Genomic DNA, 8,078 nt, shown 5'->3' with positions numbered 1-8,078 from the left:
TATGTGAAATAGCTAGCTAGTTAGCGGTGGTGCACGCTAATAACGAGGACCTGAGCCCTAGGACCATGCCTCAGCACTACCTGGCATGATGACTCCTTGCCGTCCCCAGTTCACCTGGCCGTGCTGCTGCTCCAGTTTCAATTGTCCTGCCTGCGGCTATGGAACCCTGACCAGTTCACCGGACGTGCTACCTGTCCCAGACCTGCTGTTTTCCACTCTCTAGAGACAGCAGGAGCGGTAGAGATACTCTTAATGATCAGCTATGAAAAGCCAACTGACATTTACTCCTGAGGTGCTGATGTGTTGCACCCTCGACAACCACTGTGATTATTATTATTTGACCGGTCATTTATGGTAATTTATGAACATTTGAACATCTTGGCCATGTTCTGCTATAATCTCCACCCGGCACAGCCAGAAGAGGACTGGCCACCCCTCATAGCCTGGTTCCTCTCTAGGTTTTGTCCTAGGTTTTGTCCTTTCTAGGGATTTTTTCCTAGCCACCGTGCTTCTACACCTGCATTGCTTGCTGTTTGGGGTTTTAGGCTGGGTTTCGGTACAGCACTTTGAGATATCAGCTGATGTAAGAAGGGCTATATAAATAAATTGGATTTGATTTGATCAGTACAGGGAGCAAACACTAGTGTAAATCTAGCTGAAGTAACAGTGGAAGTTACTGTATTTGAGCCCGTTAAGGGTGTCGAAGTGAGCTCAGGACAATATTTATTTGTAACTTTTATTTAACTAGGCAAGTCAATTAAGAACAAATTCTTACTTACAATGACGGCCTACCAGAAGGCAAAAGGCCTCCTGCTGGTACAGGGGCTGGGGTTAAATTTACAAATACAAAATATAGGACAAAGCGAACATCACAACAAGAGAGGACAGTCAGTCACTTCACCACCACCTAAATGGTAAATATTTTCTTAACTTCTTGAGCTGCACTGTTGGTTAAGGGCTTGTAAAGTCAGCATTTCACGGTAAAGTCTACACTGTTGGTTAAGGGCTTGTAAAGTCAGCATTTCACTGTAAAGTCTACACTTGTTGTATTCAGCATTTCACGGTAAAGTCTACACTTGTTGTATTCAGCATTTCCCGGTAAAGTCTACACTTGTTGTATTCAGCATTTCACGGTAAAGTCTACACTTGTTGTATTCAGCATTTCCCGGTAAAGTCTACACTTGTTGTATTCAGCATTTCCCGGTAAAGTCTACACTTGTTGTATTCAGCATTTGCCGGTAAAGTCTACACTTGTTGTATTCAGCATTTCACGGTAAAGTCTACACTGTTGGTTAAGGGCTTGTAAAGTCAGCATTTCCCGTTAAAGTCTACACTTGTTGTATTCAGCATTTCCCGGTAAAGTCTACACTTGTTGTATTCAGCATTTCACTGTAAAATCTACACTTGTTGTATTCAGCATTTCCCGGTAAAGTCTACACTTGTTGTATTCAGCATTTCCCGGTAAAGTCTACACTTTTTGTATTCAGCATTTCCCGGTAAAGTCTACACTTGTTGTATTCAGCATTTCCCGGTAAAGTCTACACTTGTTGTATTCAGCATTTCCCGGTAAAGTCTACACTTGTTGTATTCAGCATTTCCCGGTAAAGTCTACACTTGTTGTATTCAGCATTTCCCGGTAAAGTCTACACTTGTTGTATTCAGCATTTCCCGGTAAAGCCTACACTTGTTGTATTCAGCATTTCCCGGTAAAGTCTACACTTGTTGTATTCAGCATTTCCCGGTAAAGTCTACACTTGTTGTATTCAGCATTTCCCGGTAAAGTCTACACTTGTTGTATTCAGCATTTCACTGTAAAGTCTACACTTGTTGTATTCGACGCATGTGGCAAATAGTTTGATTTGAGAGAGACCATAACACTACATAAAGAGAGACCTAAGACAACATAGCATGGTAGCAACACAACATGACAACATAGCATGGTAGCAACACAACATGACAACATAGAATGGTAGCAACACCACATGACAACAACATGGTAGCAACACAACATGGTAGCAGCACAAAACATGGTACAAACATTATTGGGCACAGACAACAGCACAAAGGGCAAGAAGGTAGAGACAACAATACAGCATGAGAAGCAGTCACAACTGTCAGTAAGAGAATGTCCATGATTGAGTCTTTGAATGAAGAGATGGAGATAAATCTGTCCAGTTTGAGTGTTTGTTGCAGCTCGTTCCAGTCTCTAGCTGCAGTGAACTGAAAAGAGGAGCGACCCAGTGATGTGTGTGCTTTGGGGACCTTTAACAGAATGTGACTGGCAGAATGGGTGGAGGATGAGGGCTGCAGTAGGTATCACAGATGGGGGGAGTGAGGCCTAAAAGGGTTTTATAAATAAGCATCAACCAGTGGGTCTTGCAACAGGTATACAGAGCTGACCAGTTTACAGAGGAGTGTAGAGTGCAGTGATGTGTCCTATAAGGCGCATCGGTGGCAAATCTGGTGGCCGAATGGTAAAGAACATCTAGCCGCTCGAGAGCACCCTTACCTGCCGATCTATAAATTACGTCTCCGTAATCTAGCAAAAACGTCAACGCAACGAAGGGCATGGATATTGAAGCAGATACGCATGCCAATGTGGGCACCTTCAGACCTGGCACAAAGGATGGAGTTGTGCCCGCATTCACACACACATTTACATTCATCAGGAAACAATATCCTTTGTGTACTTTTAGAAGATCATCAAGGACCTCAGCCACCCGAGCCACACCCCGCCACCATTTAAAAAAAAATATATATATTTCACCTTTATTTAACCAGGTAGGCAAGTTGAGAACAAGTTCTCATTTACAATTGCGACCTGGCCAAGATAAAGCAAAGCAGTTCGACAGATACAACGACACAGAGTTACACATGGAGTAAAACAAGCATACAGTCAATAATACAGTATAAACAAGTCTATATACAATGTGAGCAAATGAGGTGAGAAGGGAGGTAAAGGCAAAAAAGGCCATGGTGGCAAAGTAAATACAATATAGCAAGTAAAACACTGGAACGGTAGTTTTGCAATGGAAGAATGTGCAAAGTAGAAATAAAAAATAATGGGGTGCAAAGAAGCTAAATAAATAAATAAATAAAATACAGTAGGGAAAGAGGTAGTTGTTTGGGCTAAATTATAGGTGGGCTATGTACAGGTGCAGTAATCTGTGAGCTGCTCTGACAATTGGTGCTTAAAGCTAGTGAGGGAGATAAGTGTTTCCAGTTTCAGAGATTTTTGTAGTTCGTTCCAGTCATTGGCAGCAGAGAACTGGAAGGAGAGGCGGCCAAAGAAAGAATTGGTTTTGGGGGTGACTAGAGAGATATACCTGCTGGAGCGTGTGCTACAGGTCGGAGATGCTATGGTGACCAGCGAGCTGAGATAAGGGGGGACTTTACCTAGCAGGGTAGGTATCTAGAAGGCGGAGACAGCACAGGTTCATCAAAGCTGACACATAGAATATGTTTTCCAGTCTCTATCTCCAGGCCATCAGACTGTTAAACAGTCACCACTAGCCTGCCTCCGCCCAGTACCCTGCCCTGAACCTTAGTCACTGTTACTAGCGGCGACCACAGAGTATTCTAGACTGCTGCCCTATGTACATAGTCATTGAATACTGGTCCCTTTAATAATGTTTACATATGGGTTTAACCCACTTTATATTTATATACTGTATTCTAGGTCATGGCTCATCCACTATAACTACTGCTGTACTCCTTTTCTATTCATATACTGTCTATACAAACCATTATACACATATAGGTGTGTTTTTCCAGGGCTACAACACACATGTGTACTGTTGGGGGTACTGGAGGATCAGGGTTGGGAACCACTGGTGTAGCACACAGACAGAGCAATAGCACAAAAAGCAACCAAACAAAGTACATAAATACCTTTAGATATGAGTCAGGATAGCAGGTCCTTGCATTGTCATCTAAGGCCTCACAACGTCAAGTCACTATGTCCTTGAGACATTCTCTTCAAAGCGATGTCGTCAGTCTGTCTATTCCATATCCCCCTTTTTTTTAAATCATTGATCTGGGATGTTCCGAGGCGGGGCCCGTACCATTCGTGCCACGCCCCCGCAGTCACACTTTTAATTCATCTTCGTCACCCGGCGGTAACTACTCTCTTCCAATGCCATCATACTGTTTTGATGTTTCTCCATGTTGTTGAAGAATACACGGCTAACTCTTCATTGGCTTCTTGGGTACCCCCCAAAATCACTGTGTCTTCAACATTCAACTGGATCCTCTTGGCGACGCCCACATATTGCTAGATTTCACTGGTCTGTCAAGCTCCATGGCAGTTGTTTGACTGGGTTTACCTGGTTCTACTCAACAAGCCTGAACAAACTGCCTGCCTGACCACCTACAGGAGCCAAACACCACCTGAATGAACCCCCAATAACACTCACAGCCATTTCTCAGACTTACAACACACACACACCACCATTTTCTACACACACACTCTCTCTCACACACACACACCAAAACATATGTCATAACACGTGGTGAAAAGCAAGTAGTGGAATTCCACTGTCATAAAATGTCACACTGCCCATAGGTCGGTTTCTGTGGGGGTGGGGCTGTTCTAGATGAACTACTTGGACCCTGGTGATGCTCCCACACTAAACGGGGCTGTGAGAACCTGAGCTGTTTCTTCACCGTACTCTCTCTGTAAGATTTACACATCTCAAATTGTCCTGTTTGCTTAACTCAAAGATGTGATTTTGTGATACACTGTATGTTCATTTGACATGACTGTACATGTATAGCCTACATTGTTTGCTAGCTTTTTCTTCCATAATGCTGTATAAAACAATGTGTACTTAGTTTGTGCTTCTTCAATAAATCATTGAACCATAGATCAAAGGCCTGTTGTTACTGATGTCAGACCTGCTCTCTCATGACTCTCTCTAGCTAGTCCTAACTTTGAAATGTAACGTGTGCAAACTTTGTCTGCTTCTGCAATCTGCTCCCCGTCTGTCTCAGTTGTTCAACTGCCTTCTTGTGCTCATTTGAAAATGCACAAAGCAGAAACAACCTTAAGACTCCCTTACCCACATTGCCCAACTACCCGCTGCCTTGCTGTTCCCTCTGCCCGCTACGCACACTGCCCCACTGTTATGGTGGTGTTGATGGGGTGGTAATGATGGTGTTGGTGGTGGTGTTGGTGTTGTGTAGACTGCTCTATAGTGAGGGTATCAGGGAGTAAGCCTACAGGAAAACACACAGGTGGGTTATTTTGTTAGTGTTTTCTTAGAACTGTAATGTCTCTCGATCTGTTAATAAACAGGAAACGGAATACTCTCTCAAAACCCTCCAGTCTGAAATCTAGTACTATTGTGTCCACATTGTATTACATGTTAAATCAAATTGTTGTTATACTGTGTCAAAACACATATATGTCTCCCTCCCTATGTTTTACACACCTAGAGTTGGTTGGTATCAAATGTTCTCACACTGATATTCCACTAATACCACATTCTTCCATCCAAATCTACCGGGAAAAGACTGGATGGCTGCTGCAAAACCACAAGGCCAGGAGGGCACAGTCAGTCACATCTGCAACAGTTTGGGAACACTGCCCTGCTGGGATTACAACAATACATCATGGTTTGAATTACATACAAACTAACTTTTGTTACTTAAATTCTACGTATGAAAATTGACTGTGTGAGGATGATGTTGATGTTGATGGTTGTGTTGATGGTAGTGTTGATGGTGGTGTTGATGGTGTTGATGGTGGTGTTGATGGTGTTGATGGTGGTGTTGATGGTGGGGATGGTGGGGCTGGTGGTGTTGATGGTGGGGATGGTGGTGGGGATGGTGGTGTTGATGCTGGGGATGGTGGTGTTGATGGTGGGGATGGTGGTGTTGATGCTGGGGATGGTGGTGTTGATGCTGGGGATGGTGGTGTTGATGGTGGGGGTGGTGGTGTTGATGGTGGGGATGGTGGTGTTGATGGTGGGGATGGTGATGTTGATGGTAGGATGGTGGTGTTGATGCTGGGGATGGTGGTGTTGATGGTGGGGATGGTGGTGTTGATGCTGGGGTTGGTGGTGTTGATGCTGGGGATGGTGGTGATTATGGTGGGGATGGTGGTGTTGATGATGGGGATGGTGGTGTTGATGGTGGGGATGGTGGTGTTGATGCTGGGGATGGTGGTGTTGATGCTGGGGATGGTGGTGTTGATGCTGGGGATGGTGGTGTTGATGCTGGGGATGGTGGTGTTGATGGTGGGGGTGGTGGTGTTGATGGTGGGGATGGTGGTGTTGATGGTGGGGATGGTGATGTTGATGGTAGGATGGTGGTGTTGATGCTGGGGATGGTGGTGTTGATGGTGGGGATGGTGGTGTTGATGCTGGGGTTGGTGGTGTTAATGCTGGGGATGGTGGTGATTATGGTGGGGATGGTGGGGATGGTGGTGTTGATGATGGGGATGGTGGTGTTGATGGTGGGGATGGTGGTGTTGATGCTGGGGATGGTGGTGTTGATGATGGGGATGGTGGTGTTGATGGTGGGGATGGTGGTGTTGATGGTGGGGATGGTGGTGTTGATGGTGGGGATGGTGGTGATGGTGGTGTTGACGGTGGTTGGTGGTGTTGATGGTGAAGATGCTGGTGATGGTGGTGATTATGGTGTTGATGGTGAAAATGATGATGGTTGGGATAGTGTTGATGGTTGGGGTGGTGGAGGTGATGGTGGTGGTGTTGTGTAGACTGCTCTATAGTGAGGGTATCAGGGAGTAAGCCTACAGGAAAACACACAGATGGGTTCTTTTGTTAGTGTTTTCTTAAAACTGTAATGTCTCTCGATCTGTTAATAAACAGGAAACAGAATACTCTCTCAAAACCCTCCAGTCTGAAATGCTCTAGTACTATTGTGTCCACATTGTATTACATTTGAAATCAAATTTGTTGTTATACTGTGTCAAAACACATATATGTCTCCCTCCCTATGTTTTACACACCTAGAGTTGGTTGGTATCAAATGTTCTCACACTGATATTCCACTAATACCACATTCTTCCATCCAAATCTACCGGGAAAAGACTGGATGGCTGCTGCAAAACCACAAGGTCAGGAGGACACAGTCAGTCACATCTGCAACAGTTTGGGAACACTGCATTGCTGGGATTACAACAATACATCATGGTTTGAATTACATACAAACTATTGTTTGTTTACTTGAATTCTACGTATGAAAATTGACTGTGTGAGGATGATGGATGTAACGGATGTGAAACGGCTAGCTTAGTTAGCGGTGTGCGCTAAATAGCGTTTCAATCGGTTACTTGCTCACTTGCTCTGAGACCTTGAAGTAGTGTTTCCCCTTGCTCTGCAAGGGCTGTGGCTTTTGTGGAGCGATGGGTAACGATGCTTCTAGGGTGACTGTTGTTGTTGTGTGCAGAAGGTCCCTGGTTCGCGCCTGGGTATGGGCAAGGGGACGGTTTAAAATTATACTGTTACATGGACACACACACAGAATGTATATTAAGAGGGAAAACTCCATGCATTTGTGTGACTGGTCCCAGATCTGTTTGTCGCATTTTACCAACCACTATCCACTATAATCATTGGTGTGAAAAGGACCATAGGAGTTGGCAAAAAAAGCACAAACAGATCTGGGACCAGGCTAGTCCTTTACAGCAAAGTGGCCACAGGTCCCTTAACGATCTCCAGTAGAAATGGGTCTGAGAGGGAAAGAAAAATGCTGGTCCTCTGCTCAGCACAGAAACCCAGTCCCTTGACAATAACCCAGTCTGACTGATTTATTATGTTTCCTCCCTAAAGACAGAAAGGAAGTGGGTCAGAACAGGAAGTGCCAGTCTAATTGTACTCCCCCTTTTTTTTAGCTTTTAACTGGAATTATCTTTACATCATTTAACACATAGTTGGAAAATACACAGAATATAGGCCATTCACTGTAAAATGTGGCCATTTGTCCAGCTTGAATTTGAACCAATGACTGTAAACAGAACAGACTACAATAGAATAGCCTGAAGCAACTACCATATACTTTATGCATAGTGCCATAATGTTATTCCTATATATAATATATATATATATATATAT

The 8,078-nt window shown here is 44.1% G+C and overlaps 1 long non-coding RNA gene across 1 annotated transcript; it reads left to right on the top strand.

Annotated features, from left to right (window-relative positions):
• The first annotated feature begins 5,121 nt into the window (after window positions 1–5,121).
• LOC124032284 lies at window positions 5,122–7,146 on the top strand. The gene is made up of 3 exons (XR_006838249.1): window positions 5,122–5,235; window positions 5,514–5,616; window positions 7,055–7,146. It is a non-coding gene; the product is annotated as an uncharacterized LOC124032284 (long non-coding RNA).
• Window positions 7,147–8,078: the final 932 nt, after the last annotated feature.

Source organism: Oncorhynchus gorbuscha, linkage group LG01 (genome assembly GCF_021184085.1).
Source record: "Oncorhynchus gorbuscha isolate QuinsamMale2020 ecotype Even-year linkage group LG01, OgorEven_v1.0, whole genome shotgun sequence".
Classification (NCBI taxonomy): Eukaryota; Metazoa; Chordata; class Actinopteri; order Salmoniformes; family Salmonidae; genus Oncorhynchus; species Oncorhynchus gorbuscha.
This window is presented reverse-complemented; position numbering and strand designations above follow the sequence as displayed.